Source organism: Parasteatoda tepidariorum, chromosome 6, assembly GCF_043381705.1.
Source record: "Parasteatoda tepidariorum isolate YZ-2023 chromosome 6, CAS_Ptep_4.0, whole genome shotgun sequence".
Taxonomy (NCBI): domain Eukaryota; kingdom Metazoa; phylum Arthropoda; class Arachnida; order Araneae; family Theridiidae; genus Parasteatoda; species Parasteatoda tepidariorum.
Genome location: NC_092209.1, coordinates 37,779,136 through 37,803,267, shown reverse-complemented (window position 1 = coordinate 37,803,267; position 24,132 = coordinate 37,779,136). Strand labels below are relative to the sequence as shown.

The 24,132-nt window shown below is 28.5% G+C and overlaps 1 protein-coding gene across 3 annotated transcripts in view; it reads left to right on the top strand.

The window, feature by feature from the left end:
• LOC107446048 (epidermal growth factor receptor) overlaps positions 1–24,132 on the top strand; it is a 149,775-nt gene that overhangs the window by 84,089 nt on the left and 41,554 nt on the right. The window contains exon 1 of one of the 3 annotated variants that reach the window (XM_016060581.3): positions 6,960–7,236. The exons of 1 other annotated variant lie outside the window; for it this stretch is intronic. The gene's annotated coding sequence lies outside the window, so the exon portion shown is untranslated. Of the gene's footprint in view, positions 1–6,959; positions 7,237–24,132 lie in introns of those variants that run through there. One more of the 3 variants, XM_071182234.1, reaches the window with a different exon arrangement.

Here is a 24,132-nt window from a genome sequence, read left to right as displayed (position 1 = left end):
TTGTCAGTCTTTTTCTTTAATAGTTTTATAAATATTTTAGACAGTTCAAGGGTCAAGTTAAAAGGTTTAGGGGATCAGTTTTGACCCACAGGTTATAGGTTGTGCATACCTGATTTAGGGTTTCAAAGGCGAAAGAAAAAAATAGGAACCGTTGCTCTATAGCAGTGTTCCCCAATTTTTTTATCATCGCGGACCTGTCAACGTTTGATAATTTTACCGCGTACCGTTGGAGGGGGTGGGGACGTTGATTGTTTATATTTTAGATTATTTTGATTTATTAATTTTAATTCAATTGTATTTAAACATGCCTTCATAATAAAATACAGTTGCACCAAAAAATAAATAGTGATTTGACGTTTCAATTTACTAGAACGTTAAATCAATGAGAACCCTGAGCTTGTTTCTTTGCAATGAGACGGTTCCAACTGGGGGTAATCGTTTTGAAATGTCAAAAAATTTATGTCTCTACCTTCGGGAGCCCCCTTTTTTTTAAATAAATAAAATTTTAATGGAACACAGATATTTTTAATTTTTGGTATAAACCTAGGAATTTAAATTCAGTTTCAATGAAGTGGGCGGCCCGGTACCATTTGATCCATAGACCGGTACCGGTCCGCGAACTAAAGGATGGGGAACACTGCTCTATAGTTTTTCGTGGAAGGACCAGAGGACTTGCAAAGGCATATGACTTTTTTTAGGGCAGTAATCATTTTTGAATTGGTAGTAGTAAGTTTAATTAGGACACTAACTTTTTAGGAAACAAGGAAACTAATTTTATCCTCTCGAATAATGCATATTAGAGAGGATATTCATTTATTCGATATTTTTATTCATTTTAATATTCATATTTTTATTCATTTATTCGATATTTTTATTCATTTATTCTTTATTATTTCTATCAATATCTTGATAAATTTTTCTTTTTCTGTCTTTTTGTTTCAAAAGTGAAGAATGAAACGAAACCAATTAAAATCGTTCGAAAGGTTCAACATAATTGTTTTCTTTTCAGACCAATCTCTATTATAATATTTAAAGTTATATTACCTTTGTTTCTTCATTTTTCCCACCAATTTAATTAAATTGGTGCCATTAAGGTAAAAATCCAAAAGAATGCCTTTCTTTCTTTCGATTTGCAGACGATTAAATCTTCTTTTCTTGCGAAATCTGTAAAAACAACGTCTTTCTAGTAGAAAGTCTTCTATTCTCTACCCCTGTTCCCCTTTTTACCTGTCAAAAAAGGTAGAAAAGAAGCTAATTCTTCAGGTTTCTGGAAGACAGAACAAGAAAAGAGAATTCTAGGAATCCCTTTTGTGCCCCAAGTTGCTTGATGTTGGCAGATATTGCGAGTTTGTGACTTAAAAAATTATTTTAGCTTCCATTTCTACTATATTATGTTGTTGTTGAGGTTTATATGAATTTTAAATTGATGAGGATTAAGAACGATTGAAGGAAATTAATTGTTAAGCCAATTAATAAGAATCATAGACTTTTCAGTGAATATTAATTAGAGTATTCATGCTTCATCCGACAAATAAAGCGAAAATGAAATTTTAATTGTATTATCAGTTTCAGTTTGTTACGTACAGAACTAATGTGATATTATCCAGCTTTCTTTCTTATTTTTTTACGCAAAAAATTCTTAGTTAATTTTAAAAAGCAAGCTCCGTTTGTTCTATTACAAATGAATAACTCTTAGACCGACGTCAATCTTGACAGAGATTCTATTAAAGTTGAAATTTTCTACATTGTAAAAAATTGCGGTAAGAAGTACCGGCACTCAGGGGTCCGGTATTTTTTACCACAGAATCCATTTTTACCGAAACATGTCGAGGAACAAAAAATTTGATACACAGTAATTTTCTCAGTAATTCATTTCCGTAAAATCCCTGAATCACTCTAATAAAATAAATATTATTGTAAAAATTACGGTATAATATTTTACGGTAAAATGGATTTTACAGATGATGCACCCAAAGTGCCAGTACTTTATACCGTAATTTAATCTGGAATTTTTTACAGTGCAGGAGCCGGCTTGTCATGAAATAGAAAGAAGAAAACAGCTTTTTATTTTTATGAAATCATTTTTAATTAACACTATATAAAAAAAAAACGTGTTCAGATGTATGGTAAATAATTGTTATGCACAGACAACGCATGATAAAATTACATCATGTATCAACATAATATTCAAATATAATTTTTAGTTTTTAAAGACGAATACCGACAGTCTGGTCAGAAATTTCATATATTGGATGTGTAGAAATATTTAGATTTTCTGAAAAAATTTTCGGATAATATATAAATCAGGTAAACTGGGTGCCAGTTACAATTTTTTGGCAACATGGTGATTGCTTTTGTAGGCCCCTGAAATTGATCATCTTTGTGTATCAAAATGATTTTGTTTATGATGATTATTGGATAACATGGAACAGTTTCAGGATAGTTGTTGTTAATTGGCTTATTGTTGTTAATGGGTTTAAGGAGTGATCAACTTGCACAATAATTAAGTTCAATATGCAACAATTAATTTATTTATATTTTTAAAAACTTAAAACCAAACTAACGCAAGATAATATATTTTCCGAAAATTATTGCTGAAATCTAATAAAGTGCCAAAATGAACTAAGATTCAATTTAAATTACATAATAAAATCGGTTAATGAGTCAAGGAATGATCAATTTGCATGGTTATTTGATTCAATTTGCAACAACTTGTTTATATTTTTAAAATGATTGGGCGCTTAATCAGCAGAAGACACTTCATTTTCAGCGAAGTGTGAACATTTCCTGATATATTAATTAAGTGTTAGCTGTTTCTTTCCAAGGTTCACGTTTAATTGTAGAATCGTGGAATCAGTTGCAGGAATGATCAATATGCAGGATAATTTGATTCAACTTGCAAACAATTTTTTCTCGAAGTACAGAATTCTTAAAAGAAATTTCCGTAATTTTTTAAAATACCACGCTCCGTATATATCCAGACTGCTTGTTTTTAAAGTGTCTGAGTGTCAAGCAAATAAAAAGAAAAAAGAATAAAAACTACACAAGAAAATGTAGATTGATCGGGACGGGTGATATTAGCTAGTTACTTAATATTTAATGATAGCAGAACTTAAGCAAATAATAATTCCAACTTTAGGTACGAAAACTGATAAGAAGAACTGATAAGATATTACGCCTTTTTGCGCGAAGAACGTTAGGCAATCATCTAAATATAAAATTTTAAATATTATTTTTATATCGGTTTATTAATTGCTATGGTACTCCATGCATAAAAAATTTGAGAGGTAAATTAATCTTAAACTTTCGCTAGCGTGTAAATTTATTACTTCTTTATTATTCTCTCAAAAACGCTGGTACTACGTTGGAGCCATACTATAGACACTTTGAACTAGAATGCAACACAAATTTGCTGTATTGTTAGTAAGGTGTTGAATTGAACAATTTTCCGATTAATTTGAACAATAGTATCGTTGTTGTTAAGTTTAAAAAGTTACACCATAGTATCGTCTTATCAAGTTGAAGAAGTTACACCATAGTATCGTGTTATCAAGTCAATGTATAGTATTATTAAGTTAAAAATGTTACACCATAGCATCATGTCATCAAGTCTAAGAAGTTAATGGATAGTATTATTAAGTTGAAAATGATACACCATAGTATCATGTTATCAAGTTTATGAAGTATGGTGATATGGTTTAACTTTGCTCCCTATTAAGGTACCGGTATTATGATGAATTTGATGATATGAGAACCATATGAACTGTTGTTGGAGCAAATTTGAATGGTATTTAGCAAATAAAATAAATATAAATTAGCACACTTATAACATTTGAATCACGAAATTATTTTTAGAGTTACAATATCATATCACTGATAAAGTAGGTATGGTCAAAACTACCAGAATGAGGTAAAATTTACCGTTTTTCTGACTCTATGGGAACACCTAAGAGCTCGGTAATTTTTTACCGAAGCAAATTTGTAATGATTTAAATGAAATAAAAAATAAAAAAAAGTTTTAGAATATTTGATTAAATTTGATAAATGAGGTAAAATTTAGTAATTTTTTCATGATATCGTAGCGTATGGCATAAAAATCAATTATTTGATTAAATTTGCTTTTCAGTTATGAGTTTTTTAGTGCGGTAATAAGAACTATAATTTCGAAAACAAGAATTTCCGATAAACCGTGACCATTACGAACTGAAAAATTACCATGATTTAAATACCGAATATTTTGGTCTTATTTACCAGAATTGTGTTTTTTTTAAGATTTTTTTTAAACCAGAAATACCATTATTATACTGTATGATAATTTAACAGAATTTTATTTTCCGTGTAGAAGCGAAATTTCATTGGTAATGTCTCTTGCTTAGTTATATGTAAGTACAAATATGTTTATATAAAAATGAAATGGTAATCAATGAAAGGACGTTTTTGTTTATCTCCGTTTCTTGAAATTTGATAAAGAAATCTGAAATGCGTAATGTTTTATACTAAATGTCTGATGTTTATGATAATGAACTGTTATTTGCTACATTTTTACAATTTTTATAGGTGAAATATTGTGAAATAAATTTAGTGAAAACAACAGGTGTTTAGGCTAATTTTTTTCAGTGACGCACTGTGATTTTTTAAATGCGCAAATTTGACGTTATAAATACTCAAATTTACGTTGTGTTTTTGTCTTCAATTTTCTATTTTTATTTTTTATTTTTAAATTCTCTGATTTTTCTGCCTAATATTCTAGCTTTACTTCAACTTAAATTTACTTTCTTGCAACAATAACCTATTTCTCTTCATAGTATTTTATTAATAAGTAGTGCTCTGTAGTGAAAATTGCATACAAATTTACTCCGACTCGTAACGGTTGAAAAGTTTATAGGATACTTTTAAACAGGATACTTTTATAAGTAAGATATTTTTTTTAATTTTATTATTTTTGCAATTTAAGTTTACTTTCTTGTAAAAAAAATATATTTCTTCTAATAATCTATTAAAAAGTAGTGCTGAGCACTGAAAATTCCATACAAATTTATTGGAACACGTAACGGGTGGAAAGTACTTAGGATACTTTTAAATACGATACTTTTATGAATAGAATATTTTTTTGTTAAATATTAGTTATTTTCTTTTTATTTTTATATAATACTCTTTAACATAAAATTCTATTAGTATTTTTTATAATTAAAGAAAACATACGCGATATGCAAACATTATAGGGACCCTTTTTTTTTTTTTTAAATATTTGCAATTATTTTGCTTTAACCGCTTTGTCGTCATTGACCCCTGAAGCACAAGGCTTTACTTTAGGGAATATAAGTGCATATGGTTATAACTTTGTTTTTAAATTCCGGATCTCTCCTTAAGACACCTTACAATATCATTCAATATTCCTCAAATGATATTGTCATCAACAGACAGAGACTACATTCCGAAATAGTATTTTTATTTTTTTTAAATTTTTCTCAATCTTGGTATAGATTTAAATATTTATAGGTTATTTTTTATGAAATGAAAAAATAGTTCTAATATTTCCATTATTTGTATTCATTAAAGCCTGCAAAAAATTTTTATCTGCATTTGTTAAGCAAAACCTGTTTGTGTGTTTTATTTTAAAAAATGAATTGCGTTTCCCTATTTACCTTTCCCCCCTATAGTGTAAAACTGACAATTATATAAGCATTAATTGATAAAACTGTCATACATTGAAATATTAAATTTAAATGTTATTAGACCTTAATCATAAATTTACGAATTTTAATATTATTTAGTTCAAAATTATTAAAAACAAATAAATTACGGATTTATTAAGGCAAAAGTTTTTGCATTGTACAGTAGATAACTTTAATTATTTTATGATAGAAGTGGAAATTATAAATTTAATAATGTAGGTTTGAAATTGTTTATTAATTTAATTAAGAAATATTGAAAAAAAAAAAAACAAACATAAATGCTTTAATAACAAATGCAGAATTAAAAATTTAAACAATTTTGATAAACTGAAAAAATTCTAATTTTTAACGCGTAACTTAATAATTTCATTTATAGTTTACTTGAAATCGTTAGAACTCCCCTAAAGGTCCTCGTATTCCATTGGGGGGGGGGAGGCAGTAGCACCCAAGCTGAAAAATTATGATCTAGAATAAAAATATCCGCATTCTTTAATCCACTTCGTTTCTTAACGTTTTTGAGAAAGGTAATTGTCAATGTAAATTTAATAATCTTTAAATTATCTATTGTTTATTAAATTGATTAAAATATAATTTTAAGGATGTATCTATACTATACACAGCATTCTTTAATCCTCTCATTTCCGCATCATAATTGAGGAGTGGCAATTGTAAAGGTAATAGCTCATAATAACATAATTAAAATATATCATAATATCATAATTAAAATATGATTTTAAAGTTTATTCGAACTACATATATCAATTTATTATCGAAATATTTCTTTTCATTTTCCTATCTTGAAATAGCGATTGTAAATTCAATAATTTATAAACTATCTATTGTTAACTAAATTAGTTAAAGTGTAATTTTAAGAGTTTATTCCCACTAAAAACATTCATTATTCAATTAACGTCTGTAATTTTAAGTGTCTTCAATTAACTTATCCGTCTCTTTAAATAGCAATTTTAAATTCAATTATCCGTAAATTACATATTTTTTTAAGATTAAATAACATAATTTTCAGGATTCATCTTTCCTCAAAAAAAAATCCTGCATTATACAATCGTTAATTAAAGAAGTTTTTTATCAAAACAATTAGAATATAATCTTATAATCTAAAAATCTCTATTACATCTTTTTCATCCTTTTTATGATTTGAAGGTGGGCAAATTTAAGAATTCGTAACATCGCGAAGATCCTAATACCTCAGCCAAAAGCGTTATTATTATCGCCAAATGTGGCAAGCCAACTCGAAAAACACACCTGACTCGCCCCAAGCAAAACTAGTTCACGAAGTTCTATCCTTGCGCGGGATACCTCTAAGCTTTCGGTCCAGATATTCCAAAGTTGGATCATCTATAATTATTACGCCAAGTAAAGCATCAATGTAAACAAAAGGAAGAGGAAAACTTGCCTGCATTTTACTATTGTGCAATAAAAAATTTTACGCGCAATGAGTGTTGAAATTATAATTTTAAATTAAAAGGATACATCCATGTCAAGTAAACAAGGCGAAAACACATTTCTTTTCTTCGGAATGTAAACAAACAAAATATTTCAGGTACGTTTTTTTTTCTCCACGTATTGCTTCTGAATTTTTAATTTTAGAGTATATATTTTTATTTAAAAATGAAAAATGTATTAATAAATAACAAATCGAATATAATAACATTAATTCACAAGTTAATTACATTTATTCATTCATGATATGACAGTTGATAATAATGCATTTATGCTTGTATAGTGATTTAATTTACCTTAATTACTATAATAAATTAATTAAAATATAAAAAAATGAATTGTATCAGTAAATGAGTTGTTATAGTAAAAAATTAATTCATAAATGTTTAATTATGATATTAAATTTGAACTAATCAATGCAGGAATAATAATTTAGCTTCCCTGCTTTTCAGTAGGAACAGCAGAGGACGCATTTTAATAAAAAATTAATATACTTTTTCCAATTGCATTAAATTATTAAAGTGGTTTTTGTGTTAAATTATTACCAAGTGTTATTTTATTAAGTTCAGTGCTAATTAAGTGTATAAGTTATTTGAATGCATATGTATTGATTTTTTATATTCTTTCTTAAATTTAAAAGGAATCTTATACATCTAAAAGCTGCCTTCTTTCTTTGCCGATTGTTTCAAATTTATGGACTCTATTTCCATACTATTGATTTGTTTATGGACTTACTTATTTGGTTTCTGAGATTTCCAGATATTGCACTGGAGTTTTAGTTTTTGATATTATTAGTTATTACATTAATTTAGAATAATTCATTCGAATTCTCATGCTATAGAAGTCGATTAATTTGCTCTTAAGTTATTGTTTCTTTAGTTTGCAAATTTGCTTTAATTTAAACTTCTAATCACGTTTTATGAGCTATTTATTATACATTCAATTGTTTTGGTTGAGTGATAATTTGTGTAATTTTATTAATGTTTATAACAAATGTTAACTATTTTTGCTTGCAAAATTACAGTATTAAGAATAATTTGGATAAATGCATACATCTTACTAATCTCAGCAAATATAGCATTTAATGTTAAATTAGAGCCTAAATAAAGATATAGGTATCTAAAATCAGTACTTAGAATTCTCCATCAGAATTTAAATTAAGAGATAATTTCACAAATTATTATAATAATATAATTAATTCTTAAAGTACTTAATTTAATACTTTTAAATTGTATTCAGTTTAGGTAAGTCCGGTATGGTCTGTTGAAATAAAATTTTTATATCGTTGAATAAATTCATTTAAATTGTATAACATATCAAATCTTAAAAAAATGTTGGAAAATGGGGATTTGTTAAACGATTAATTCTATTTCTTTATTATATTCGTTTGTAACATGCGAAATTTGCTATTTGTCAAAAAATTGACTATAAATAATTCTTGTATTCATTTGCAGTGTATTGCATGGAAAAGTTTATTAAACGTTATTTGTTTAAACATCAAACCTAAATCCTTATTAGATTCATTTAAAATGTATAGCATGTCACATACTTTAGCAAACACTGGGAGAGAGAGAATGCCTGATATTTTGTAATTATATTTCATAATTACACGGAGAAAAAAAAAATTAGGTAAAATGACATTACTGTATGGTAATGACATTTTTGGTTAAAAAAACAACATGATTCTATTAATAAAACCATAATATACGGTATTTAACCATTCATTTGATAATTTTTCCGTTCATATGGCAACAGCTCAGTTTTGGTTTTCAAAATTATAGTTCTTATTACCACGCATTTCGTAAAAAATACAAAATTAAAAAAGTGAATTTAAGTGTATAAATGGTTTTTGTTCCATGTTCTAAAGAAGCAAGATAAAATTAACAAATTTTGCCAAATTTAATCGCATGTTTTTACAAACCATATTTTGTTAATACTACCAAAATCGATACCAAATAACTTCGGTAAAAATTATCGAAGTTTTTGGTGTAGAAATACGCTAGAAATACGCTAAATGTTACCATGTTTTTAACCTTCGACCAACGGTTTACCGGATGTTTTAGGTTTTCAAAATTATAGTTTTTGTTACAGCGAACTTAACCAATAATACTTAACTGAAATCTAAATTCAATCCAAAAAATTGTTTTTATGCCAAGGTCTAAGTCATCAGGATAAAATTACTAAATTTTCCCCCATTTAAAGAATTTTATCTCATATTCTAAAACCATATGTTATTGTAAATTTTACCAAAATCATTACCAAAGCGCATTGATAATAATAACGAGTTTTTCGGTGTTCACCATAGTGAAACACGGTAAAATTCTCCATATTCTGGAAGTTTTGATCATACTTTTTTTTCAGTTAGCCCAATTTCAAATCCAGGGATATATATTTTGTGTCTTCTACATAATTTCAAAAAATAATAATGCCAAAAGCGTTTAATGATATGCTTAGAAGTATACGGAAAATTTAGTGAATCACAAGAACGTGTAAATAAATATAAAGCAGTTAAGTACTTACTTTTAAAGAGCGAAATATTGCAAATTCATTCATATAGGTTACGTTTATTAATAGAAAAATATTGAGACGCATCAATCTTCATGAATAACAAACTTTTACTCATTATTAAAATGCGTCGTTATTTATACGGAAAAGTATCCTTTTCTAGAAATTTCCTTGGAGATTTATTGCGTCTAAAAGATTATTAATCAGAATATTAGTTAATAAAATACTGTTTAATCTTCTTTTTTAAACTTGTATTCTAGATTAATCGTGGAAATATTATGATAAAATGAATTTTAATGGAATTTTCGAACTCGTATATCATTTCAAATCTTCATGATATGCCTATAGTGAATCATTAAGTTTCATAAAATGGTATAAATACTCCTATAGTTTCATAGAAAGTTAGGGCTATTTCTTATCCATGATGTAATCAATATAAATATTTTTTTAAATCCGATTCTGAGCGTAATATTATTTATGCGTGCATTTTATTTGAGTAAGTATAATCAGGGGTCTGTTTAGAAAACGGACCCTTCACAAAATATCTTTTCATAAAAACGGACCCTTCACAAAATATTTTTTCTTAAAAACGGACCCTTCACAAAATGATTTTTCTTTTAATCGGACCCTTCACAAATTTGTTTATCTTCATTATTATTTTGTTAATCAAATAAACCCTTTCCAGGGCAGAAAACAAGAAAGATGGATGTAAACGAATAAAGTTTTGTCTTCGGCAGACGATTCTTCCATTATTCGTCCGAAATTAATATTCTGCGTTCAGCAGTATAGGCTAAATACCAAATATTTGTATGTTGCATCTCTAATTTAAAAGCAGCAATTGTTGTTTATTTTTTAAAATTTAATTTTTTTAATTATAATTTTACAGTGTTGAGCATAATCTTGTATGTCTTTACAATTTAAAAACTCTGAAAAAGTTTTTTTTTGCAATAACGGACCCTATTTGCACAAATTCATAAAAGCGGACCCTGGTTGAAAGAATGTGAGTAATTTTTTCACAATTTCACGAAAAACGGACCTTTCACAAAATGTCTGGACAGACCCCTGATAATTAAATTACATGAAACATTCAGAATTCCTCAAAAATTCACAAAAAAATCTGCAAATTGCTTACATTTTAACATGGATAATTCGACCATATATAACTGAATAAATTTCCGGTTAATTTTATCTCTCAAAATAGATACATTATTAGTTCTAAATTTTAAAATCAACTAATGAATTCAAACCTCGTAATGCATGATATGCATAAATATGGCGATACCTATGTTAACTAGCTTGCTATTACATAAAACTTAATACTTTGATCTATATCTCATTCATTTTTCTGCATAACAGGTTTATTTTTATATGTTTATATGTGAGTAGGTTTTAAATTTTTTTTCTTCAAGTTCAAACTGTTTATAGAATAGTCAGAAAAAAAAATCAGGAGATAATTTGTGTTGGGCAAAAATTTAAAAAACAATTGAATAAAAATGGGGAAGAATAAATATTAATTATTATTTTTTTCTTTGAAAGATAACCTTTTTAAAATATTAGTCAATGAGAAATATTGGAAAGAAATATTTCTTAGTGCTAAAAGAAATAAAAAGTTTTAAAAGATCTTTATTGTCAAAGCTAAAGATAACTAGAGTTTAAGTATGTTGAAATACGTTTTCTGAATTTTCAAAACATATTGGCTGGTTCAATTAAACTAAGATGTTAATTTTTACAATTTTCAAAAACGTATTAGAAAAACATGGCATCACAATGCAGAACATTTTTTGAAACTTAATTATTTAATACATAACTATAAATACTTTGACAAGTATTTAAAGTAAATAATAGCGAATAATGAAAAAATAGTTTTGGATAATAATTTGCCATTGTAATAAGAATAGATGTAAACTATATATTTAACTTACTGGAGGAAAATGATTTTCCTGGTATATTTTCTTTGTTCGATTCCATGTAAAAACGTATCTCTGCGTTAAGATGTGAAAAATACAATTTGCGTTGCATACAAATAGTTAACTTTCCTGGAATATAATTAATAAAGTGCCTTTTAATCCATTTTACATACTAGACAAAACAATTAAATATGCTGAACATTATATTCATAAATTTAGAATTAAATCTCTCTGAATATTTATGTTTAGTATATGTTTATAAATTGGAGACTTTTTAAATAAAAAAAAAGTCGAAAAAAAATCATGGTTCTTTTTTTGATTTTTTTAAAAAGACGAAAAACAAATACAGTATTATGTTAATTATGTAAAAAAACTTCCCAATTAACTTAATTTTTGTTTTATAAGCTGTTTTGCCTTGTGTTTAAACTATAAATTGACTTGACTTTTGTACTGTAACCCTAGTTGCGCTTTACTTATAGAAAAATAAAGCTTATGGTTTTCAGAATTAATGAATGTTATCCTTTTTCTCTCTGCTCTTTTTTTTTGCACATGAATCTTTTTCGAAGTATGAAAACCAGATGATAGCTTTTTGATCGACTGTTATAAACATTATATGTACAGTTCGGGGGGAAAACCGGAAAACCCTGAATAACTTTTAATCTAATAATCAAAATGTAGTAAAAAAAATGATTCACTGTTTATCACAAATGTTCCTTTTTTATGTAACAAAAGTGCCCCGATTTTTTATAAAAAAAAAAAGCATAACCGAAAAAAACTAACCCGTTAATGTATCCCCCCTAATGATCAGACTTTCACGCATTAAGACTGAACCTTTAGAAGGGGTTCGAAGAAGTGACCTCAAATATGCTAATTAGAACAGACGATATTTTAAGTTACGAAATCAGACACCAAAACGTGCTTTCTCTGAAAAATACCTTTCCAAGACGGATTTAGATTTCTATGTACTGAAATATAGGGGTTGAAATATGATCCCAGAAGTTGGGTGAGGAGAGCGGTCCAAAGTGATGCGTATTTCATCAGAGCTCCGAAACTAATTATGCGAATCAAAAAAAATCTTTGCATACAGTTATAAAATGCGTTTAGTTATCAGTTTTGCGTAAAGTTAGTAGAGTTTTTTTTAGTTAGTAGTTCACAGTGGGATTTAAAAACAGTACGATAGCTCAGCACTTCATAAGTTTAGCTACTTCTGGATCTGGAATCCTAGCTTATATGATTGTGGGTCTAATGTAAACTTTTTGCAGATTAGCTAAGCTTATTTGAAATCTCTAGTTGAGATGAGACGGAATGAGCCCGACAATCGGGACTATCGGTTAAAAGTAGTTTAAGGGCTCTGGTAAGCTCGAGCCAGACTACTTTTTCGAGTGTCCAACCAATAATTTTTTGCTTACTCGAGTTATAGATGAAATATTTCTGGCACCAGAAAAATTATTGTGGATTTCGGACAAGCCAAGTGCTTTAAAAGTGGGTTCAGAATTGTGTTTAGGTCAGTTAAATAAGCTATTGACCATGTTTGTAAGCTTATATTATGAGGGTAGTGTTTTCATCATAGAAAAAAAATGGGTGAGAATTTCTCACCCTTTCTCAAAAACAGGGTGAGATTTCAAAAAGTTAAGTGAGATTTCTAAAAACTAAAAAAACACAAAAACTCTTGAAAAAAAATCATTTCTTTAATTATAATACATTTTAACGTCTTCTATTTTTTAAAGCATTGAATATTTTTGGTGCATCATCATTGAAGATTTTGCCTTTACAAGGTATTTGTCCATCTTACATAAGTGCATAAAAAATTTGAACGTCTTACATGAAGAAACCTTACCTACGGTAAACACGTGGTTGCAGAGAAATGTGTTCTGAAAGGGGTTCCGTGGTTGTGTTCTGTTCGAAAAGTTTCTGAACAATGCTGGTAAATAGGAAGGCTAGATAATGGGGCAGATGTTGAAAATAATGTAAGATCCAGGAAGAAAAGTGAAACGGATTTTATTCTAAATGGCGTAATTCGAAGCTTTTTCCAAAATGCGAGAAATGGGCGAATTTTGAAATTGATTTATAGAATGCGCGAATTTCTCGCGGTAATAATTTTTCATTGCGAGAAAAGAAAAAAATATGCGAGATTCTCGCGTTCTCGCGCTGTAGTGAAAACATTGGGTTATTTCAGACATTTTTTTTAAAGGTCCGTATTTGCGAAATTGTAAAAAATATACTCATGATTTGTGAGTTGATAATTAATAATTTGTGGTCCTGTTTTGTGATTTTTTTTTAAAAAATCTACTCATAATTTTTCTGAATCTTTAATTACCGTTCAATCGGTTTTCTTTCAGCCTGGATCTTGTTTCTATTAATATGTCGAAATAAGGTCCAGTTTTAGTTAGAAAAAAAAACATTTTTTCCCCCTCAAAGAATCGCTGTTTTAAAATTAAGAATTACAGACGTCGTTGATTCGTTTCCTTCAAAAATAAAAAAATAGTGAAAATTTCATTAAAAAAATATATATATATTTTGAAGAATCCGTTTTTAAGTTAAAACATTTGGTAAAAAGTCCACTTTGACGTTAAAATATTTTGTCAAGTGTCCGCTTTTACGATAAAATAATGTTTCATGGGTATATCCGTTTTTGATGTGAAATAGTTCGGTTTTTACGATAAAATAATGTCATAAATAGGACCGTTTTAGCTGTAAAATATTTTGTGAAATGTGTTTTTACGATAAAATAGCATGTCATAAATAGGACCATTTTAGCTGTAAAATATTTTGTGAAATGTGTTTTTACCATAAAATAATGTCATAAATAGGACCGTTTTAGCTGTAAAATATTTTGTGAAATGTGTTTTAACAATAAAATAGCATGTCATGGGTGTGTCTATTTTTGTGGTAAAATAGTTTGTAAAATGTATATTTTTACGATAAAATAACATGTCATGGGAATGGTCCGTTTTAGCTGTAAAGTAGTTTGTAAAAGGTCTGCTTTTACAAATAAAAACTTTTTGTAACAGGTCCGTTATCAAACTGAAATTTCTACTAAAATAATTACTTTGTTTTAACTAGTAATTCCTTAAATAGGGAGAAAATAAGTTCCAGCAACAAAGCCTTTTCTAGCGGTTGTTTTGTCTGTACTGAGGCCCATGCCCTAAATGTCATAATACATAGTTAGTAAATTTAGATCGTTATTTAGATTAATATTACATAATAATTATAATCAATTTGTAAACAAAGTTTACAAAGACATGCGACGGGGATTTGAAGAAAATTTTTCGATTACTTTTTTAGGACAAACCGGAATATTTCGAAATATGCTTAATAAAGTTAGTTAATAAAAGGTTTGATTCGACAGTTTTTGTTTTTCTTTTTACTGAGAGGCTCAAAGAAAGACTAAAAAGTTTGAATCCCAGAATTTCGGGGGGGGGGATTTGTCCCGACGGTCCCCCCCTGGCTACGGGCCTGGTTCAACCTTAACGGAAATATTGTTCAAATTATCACTTTAATAAGATTGCAGCCCTTCACGTCGCATTATGGTTCAAGGTGCCAATATTATGATTCAACTTTCAACCGATTTTTCTAACAGATTTGCCTGCATTTTTGAAGATTATATTTTTTTGTCACATTTAGACTGATATGAATGCTTCAGCAGCTTGTAACAATCATTCTTTTGGAAGCACGTTCCACGACCTACGCTTTGTTATTCGTTACAATCCATCAATCACTTTTCTTTTCCTTCTTGTCTCCCTTCCTAACTCAAATCTCGTGAAAAGAATTCGGAATTTCCAGTCAGTTTTTTTTTTTTTTTTAGTTTGATCTTTCAGAAGTTCGTGACCAGTCAAGCAGCAGATTTTCAAATTATCATTTGGTACAAGTTAGCTAATTGAATTATAAATCGATAATCATGCATATTTTTTAAATTGAAAATTACACGTCTTTCGTATTATATTTCTTCAAAAATTTACTATATATTTACTCACTTTCAAATAAGGTGAACCGGGTTCGAATCTCAGCCATGGCTGGCCGATACGAATTTCGCACTGACCACAACGCTGACGTAAAAATATCCTCCTCAGTGGTAGACGGAAGATCGTGTAGAATCCCCTTACAGTCAGTATAATCGTGGGAGAATTTCGTGATTTTATGCTCCATGTAACGCAAATGCGGTATAGTTCCACCAAAAATACTTCACGAAGGCAAATTTCTCCCAATACTTGATCTAGGAGTTCTCTTATCTTCTCGATTGAATTCAAAATTACTAGACTACGGTGTCGGAAACAAGTAGTCGTAAACCCCCAAAAATTGGGTCGGTTGTTCAACGACTGTTATAAAATAAAATATATATTTACTCAAAAACATTCTAAAATACCAAAAAAAAAAAAAAAAAACTGTTAATGTTGCCATACCATCTCTATCTTGTTCTGTATTTTTTCCGTTTTATCAGCCAAATTGCATAAGATTTGCTACAAAGAATTCATCTTTGTTTTAGGATTTGAGACTATTTTTGAACCACAATATCGTTCAAATTTGCTGCAACCATAATATGGTGCGAAGTTGAACGATATATTAAACTTGATTACATGTTTTTTATGGCTTAACTCAGTGTTCCCCAACCTTTTTATCGTCGTGGAACGTCAACGTTTGATAATTTTTCTTCGGCCCACTGAGAGGCGGGAACGTTGATTGTTTTAAATTATAGATTGTTTTGATTTAATAATTGAAGTTAAACTGTATTTAAACATGTCTTCAAAATAAAATTCAATTGCATGCGCGGTATTGGTGAGGCTTTAGGTGACGTCTCTCAGCTCCCAGTTAAACTTTTGTCAATGGAAAGTCGTACAAATTCGAGAGTATACCACAGTAAATAAAATGTAACTAATTTAAAGGTGATTGGGGACCATTGGCTTAACTTGAATGGCAATATGATTCAATTTACACCTTATTACCAGGGGTCTGTTTAGAAGAAATTTGGGTCCGTTAACGGGGACCCTTCACATAATATCTTTTCATAAAAACGGACACTTCACAAAATATTTTAACTTAAAAACGGACCCTTCACAAAATAACTTATCTTTTAATCGGACCCTTCATAAATTTGTTTATCTTCATTATTGTTTTGTTAATCAATAAACCCTTCCCAGGAAGGAAGGGGGGGAAGAAAGACAGATATAAACGAACTAAATTTTGTCTTCGGCAGACGCTTCTTCCTTTATTCGTCCGAAATGAATATTCTGCGTTCAGCAGTATAGGCTAAATACCAAATGATTGTATGTTGCATCGCTAATTTAGTAGCTGCAATTACTGTTCATTTTTTAAAATTTAATTTTTTTAATTATAATTTCACATTGTTGAGCATAATCGTGTAATTAATCGTGTTTCTGCAATTTAAGAACTCCTTGAAAAAGTTTTTTTTGCAATAACGGACCCTACTTGCACAAATTCACAAAAGTGGACCCTTGTTGAAAGAATATGACTTAACGTTTATTTTATATTTACAAATTACGAGTAATTTTTTCACAATTTTACAAAAACGGACCTTTCACAAAATGTACGATCACAGCAAATTCGCACTATATCGTGGTTCGGAAGTATCGATATTATGGTTCAGAATCGAAACGAATTTTTATCGATACCAAATTACTCATGTTGCGTTAAAAATATAAATAAAAGTCAGGATATAAAAGAATAATTTATTTTTATTTCAATGAATCTTAAACTTCTTTTCCACTTTAAGTTAAGATATAAACTTTCCGCTCCTAGAACTCCATAGTTATTTAAGCTACCACGTGAGAAAAAATAATGACAAACACAATATTATTTACAGTTACTCCATGTTTATGTTTAACATAAAACACCCTCATTCATGTTCAGTTGTGTGAGAATTCGCATCGAATTAATTAATGCGCCAAAAAGTGCTAACATTGCATTATCTTTATGATTTCTCATTTGGAACAAAACATTCGTTGCTATCAACTGCCTTCTTGTCTAGTCTACAGAATTTTGTTGGACAATTGGGAGTGGCAGGATTTGCAAATTGAATTAATGATTTAGAATGGATTAATTGTTGAGTCGATAAAATATGATGATGTAATGCCTCATTGATATTCCCATTGAATAATGAAGATGTTATTCCATTTGTTCATTTTCTGCTCTACAAATGAGCTTAGTAATATTTAGAAAAGTTTTTTGATTGACATAAATAATACCATATGGTGAAATACGTGAAAATTAAAAGTTAAGGACCCAACTCTTGATCATTCTCTTGACTGAACTATTAAAACTATATTTTCCAGATGGCGGCTACACTTTTCCATTTTTTTGGAGGGTAAAAAAAACTAATCATTGTGTGTTTTTTATGAAAGTATCATCGACACCAATATATTCATTATCATATTTAAATTCGAATCCTCACTAGCATGCGGCATGGCATGCAAGCAAAGAATATAGAATTGTATGTATACTCTTTGATGTAAGTTGCAATCCAATCATTCGATCAAAAGTTAGGAAGATGTTCCATTTTTTATTTCGGGACCATGGTCGTAATTGATCATCGATTTAGACTAGGGGAAAAACAAAAATCAAGAAAAAGATTAATAATCTTCGCAAATTTTTAGCTAATTTAATAATTATTTTTTGTTATTTGTGAAATTTATAAAACTTGTGCGACTGTGTGTTTTAATTTCGCCCCCCTCAAAAATTCGACACCCATGTTCGGGACCCCTATTTCTACCTTTTATAAGGTTGATTCATTCATCATCTCTTCCTTTTTTTTTTAAAGACTTCTTTGGAATTGGAACAATTTTGTTCCTTTTTTTTAAATATATTTTAGCACATAAATTAATCTAATGTCAAATTCAATTGTTTAAATTAATCTATCTAAAAACTAGATTTTACTTGCAAGCAACAATTTTATACATACAGTGGAACCTGTCTAAATTGACCACCCTTGGGACCAAGTCAAATGGTCACTATATAGAAGTGGTCACTTTATGAAGATTCTTTAAAAAGGACTCTTTAAATAAAACTTATAGAAAATGGTCACCTTACTCAGGTGATCACTTTACCCAGCTGGTCACTTTTACAGGTTCCACTGTACCATATTTTTTTTAAAATTCCCAACTATTCTTAAGCATGAGAAAATTTACCTTAACATCAAAACTTTAATAATTCAAATTAAATTTTAAAAGGGAATAATAGGTAACAAAAGTAAAGAAATTATTTACACTGAAAGTGAAACTTCAGTGCTTTTGAAGTATCTGCATCTGCAATAGATATAAAATGTAATAATGAAGGAAATTTATATAATGATCTTCTTTTATTTGGAAATTTATATATTTATCATAATTATAATAAATTATAATTGTGATAATAATAATAATTTATATTAATAATTTATTAAAGATATTATTATTTTTATTAAAGAAATCATAGATTATGATATATTATGAATTTTTCATAAAGAAAAATTGTTAAAAAGAAAAATTATTATTATTATTTTTTTTATTGTCTACTACTGGGCAAATTCCATTCCGTTCTGCAAGAATGTTGGATTGTGACAGACATAAACTACAGCTAAGACTCATATATTCTGTATGTAATAAAACATAAAAAATAAAAGTGATTTAACAAGAATCCGTATTATAAAAAGATTGTAACAAACATTAAAAAAAAAAATATTAGTCTAAACCATAATTTTATTTTGATTGTCGGCGTCGGTGTATGGCATACTAAGGCCTCTATTCAACACCTTCACCACTTATGTCGTTTTTTATCTGACATTTCACACATTTTCGTGACTGGCATTATGCCTTGTCGTGGCGCATTCTTCGAAAAAATTTAAAGAAAGGAGTTAATCTGTATAAGAAACTTGTTTTTTTTTCTTTCTTTCCGACCTTGATTGCGATGGATTGGTGTCTTGTACATTGAGACAATCTTAAATCAAATTCAGTTTTTTTCTTTCTTTTTCAGAACAGTATTTCAATAATTTTGCTTTAACCTATCGTATCGCTTTCTTAGAATTACTTAAACTGAGTTGTTGTTTTCAAAAGTTAACTTAAAACGTATGAAATCCACATTGTTCTGAAAATAATCCACAAACCACATTTTCTCCGTGATTTATGCTTTCTTGTTTGGTTCTGAATAAGTTATTTATTGCAAAACAGCAGTACATCGTGGTGAAATATGCAATACTTGTGGATATATATGGATAGACAACTTTTTTTTCCAATTGAGACTTTTTAATATCTAATTTTTCCTCGGTGTTGTTTCCAGGTTGATGTTTACAAGTGAAATCAAATCCATTGCATAATGCACAAAAGCATCTTATTTCCTGGATGGCGCAGTTTTTCACTAGCAGGGGTCTGTCCAGAAATTTTTTGAAAGGTCCGTTTTTCGTGAAATTGTGAAAAAATTACTCGCATTCTTTCCGCTTTTATGAATTTGTGCAAATAGGGTCCGGTTATTGCAAAAAACTTTTTCAAGGAGTTTTTAAATTGTAAATAGACACAAGATTATGCTCAGCACTGTAAAATTATAATAAAAAAAATTAAATTTTCATAAATAAACAGCAATTGCTGCTTCTAAATTAGAGATGCAACACACAAATATTTGGTATTTAGCCTATACTGCTGAACGCTGAATATTCATTTCGGACGAATAATGGAAGAATCATCTGCCGAAGACAAAACTTAATTCGTTTACATCTATCTTTCTTGTTTTCTGCCCTGGGAAGGGTTTATTCGATTAACAAAACAAAAATGAAGATAAACAAATTTGTGAAGGGTCCGTTTTTATGAAAAGATATTTTGTGAAGGGTCCGTTAACGGACCCAAATTTCTTCTAAACAGACCCCTGACTAGAAGCACTCTCCCGAATAAACATTTAAAAAATGTGGCTAGTTAATATATTTGACGTATTTTTAAACATCAAACTGTTACGTAGTATTATTCCCAGGTAATTGCCTACGAAGTGTCCATAATTTCCTTTAAATAACTACGTAATTCCTTTAGGCATTTCATTGCTAGCATGAAAATCGTATTGCTTTTCCGCGAAAACTCTCCTGAACAATTTGGAAATGTGGTTTATCATTATATTACCGCAAGCTCAATCATTAGAATTTTGTTTTTCTTTTGTAAATGATGTCTTGTACTGACTCCAAAATTGTGTTACATGGTGAAGCTATAATTATAAAGCAAAATGAAATGTAAAATATATTTTATGTTTAAAAAAAAAAAGCAACGATTTGTGGATACATACAGCATACACAAATTTCAAAAATCTGATTTCTCCACTTTATTTTTAAAACTCACATTTTAAAATCAAAATTTGAATTTAAAGCCGTTATTTGTTGGTATAAAACTAAATAATTAATAAGTTTGTTTTTATTCATTTATTTGAGCGTTCTTGTTAATGTGAAAATATCTTATCAGTTTTCAGCTCACATTATCTTTCAAACTTCTTGTATTCTACTTTTTATTTTTACTCAAAACTTACTAGACAACTTATCACGGTAATGGAATTAAAATGTGGCTTTCTTTTTCTTCTTCTTTTTAATCTTAACAGCAAGTTGTCAGCTAAAGCAAAATTTGCTGTGTTTAATAAATTCAACATGTGCTTGTTATAGTTTAAAGATGTGCATAGAATAGTAAAATATTTTACTTGTCATCATTTTTAAGAATGGAATGCCGACCAATTAAATATATTTACATTCGATTTTCATATTTTAATAAATTAAGTCTAAAAATTATTTTTATAAATTTTTTTGTTATGATTAAATTTGATTTTATGTGTGATACGTGGAATTTTTTAAGCAACATGAATACTATTTTTAGACTTAACTTCAAAAAGACTGATTAATGTTTTTTTTTTTAAACAAAATCTATTTTAAGATAACGATATCTATAATCCGCCTTTATTCTTATCTGCATTATTTCATATCTTTTGGGACTTAAATTTTTTTTCAGTTTTGCTGCACTAATTAATGCTTTTTAAAATAAAAAAATACTTTAAATATTTGTGGTTCGTAAAATTTTGGCATTTATAGATTTTCTTTATATTAAAATTATTCACTAGGTAATATTTTAAATGAAATCATTATAATTGTTGAAAAAATTGAATTTAAATGTAAATAGAATTGATCGGTGTGTACAGTTGAGAAAATAAATAACTAAATAAACGAATTGCTCTAAATAAGATTTGATCGGAATTATATGTGCATAAATGCAACCTTAATGCATAATGCACATTGATTGCTATTTATGTCGTAGCAAAGTTAACTAACTGTAAGAGTAATTGTGGCAAAGAATCGGCTTTTAACCGTGTTGAGTCTATCCTTTGGTACGTTTAAAGGCAAATATTCTAAATTTGAATAATCCCGACACAAAAGTTTTTTGTGAAAGCGCGGAAATGCGCTTGATAGTTTTTTTTAAAGATGAACAAGCCCTTTCAGCTAAAAAATAAATTTTGTCTAAAATTTTTTCGGAAAACAAAGACTTTTTCCTTAATTTGTAATTAAGATTATAAGTTAATATAAAGCATTAAAGATGAAAAACTTTTAATGAATGTCTACTAATTTATCAGAATTTAAAACTGAAGAAAAACGCAAGTTGCAAACGGATGCTTTGCGGTTTGTTTACGTAACTTTAGTGGGCAAATCATTGTTAGGCCGAGGTCTTCCTCGTCTATCTTTTCCTTTTAGAGAGACAAAAATTAAGAAATACGGCTTTTTCTTATTTTTTAGCACAAGAATTATTCGACTGATTTCGTTCAAATTTTGTATTTTTTCATTTAAATTAACATAGTTAAAGATAACATAAAAATTTCCTTATACCTAATTATTAAAGAAAATTTTCGAGCATTAGTGAACTAAATAATAAAAAGTAATAAATATTTAATAAAAATTACTTTTAGCATAATATTATCCTTGGGCAAATGTGTGCGATTTTTTTTTTAATTTTTTGATTTGCGCAATTAGTTTTAAAGGTAAAATGAGAAATTGATCTCTCTGTAAAGCTAACTCCAATCATTAGATCACAATTATGAAGGTTGATCCGTTTTTATTATTAGTATTATTTAGTTTGAAATGAATTAGTGAGAATAGTAATCTTAGCTAGAAAATCAGACACCATGCTTTTTTCTGAATAAACAAATCTTTCTTTCGAAATATTCCAATTTTCTGGCCTCACTATCGCACATTTGGTGAAACAATGACGTAACTGCAAAATCAAGTTACGTCATTGTTTCACCAAATGAGCGATACATAGAACACTTTATTCCCGCTAAAATATCGAAAAAGATGTTAAAAAAATAATGAAAAATAAAATAAATAAATAACTAAAAAATTAATCCGAATTTATCCTTTTTTTTGCCGTTGGTTGCTGTTTTTCAAAGGAAAAATAATATTTTTTATATCGCTCATTTGGTGAAACAATGACGTATCTGCAAAATCAAGTTATTTCATTGTTTCACCAAATGAGCGATATATAGAACATTCTATTCCAGCTAAAATATCGAAAGAGATGATAAAAAAATAATGAAAAATAAAATAAATAAAAAATTAATCCGAATTAATCATTTTTTTTTTTTTGCCATTGGTTGCTGTTTTTCAAAGGAAAAATAATATTTTTTATATCGCTCATTTGGTGAAACAATGACGTAACTGAAAAATCAAGTTACGCCATTGTTTCACCAAATGAGCGATATATAGAACACTGTATTCCCGCTAAAATATCGAAAGAGATGATAAAAAAAATAATGAAAAATAAAATAAATAAAAAATTAATCCTAATTTATCCTTTTTTTGCAATTGGTTGCTATTTTTCAAAGGAAAAAATAATATTTTTTATATCGCTCATTTGGTGAAACAATGACGTAACTTGATTTTGCAGTTACGTCATTGTTTCACTAAATGAGCGATACATGGGGGCAACCGTAATCTAAATTTTATTTATTTCTTAAATCAGGAGACCATTCTTTTTATTATTTTAACACAAATATGCACCATAATATTAATTTTTACTACTACTTTAATACTGATATTTTAAATTTACCGAAGTACTATCTAAAATGTTTAAAAAGTAATTTTTCAAAACTTTTTTTACCAGTGATGCGCCTTAAGTTTCGAAAACATGTATGATACTTAACGATTAAAATACGATACTTAAAAATAAGTGTAGTATTATGTTAGATGTCCCAAAATATTCTCAGGGTTAATCCCGCATTATTAACATGCTATTACCCTCTTTAAGCGTTACATGCATTTCGTGACTGTATGCAAAGTAAAACGTAAATGCCCGGTATTACCATAGTCGGGTAGAGCGTGCTGTTACCCGCTCACGCTTATGGCAGTTATAAATCTTCTTAAAGGTGGCAAATCATCGATATCGCAGGCGTCAGGTAGGCCGATCATAAGGAACAAAACAAAAATAAAACAGAGATCCCCGAAATCCGGATCTTGAGCGGCGTGAGTTGAGATCGAAAAAAAAAAAAAATGCTTAATAACCTTCTCGCGAATTCTGTGAAGAATCTCTATAACAGTGGATCCCCTGCTCGTTATATACACGACTTATCTAATAACAGGTTAGCAGCGGCGT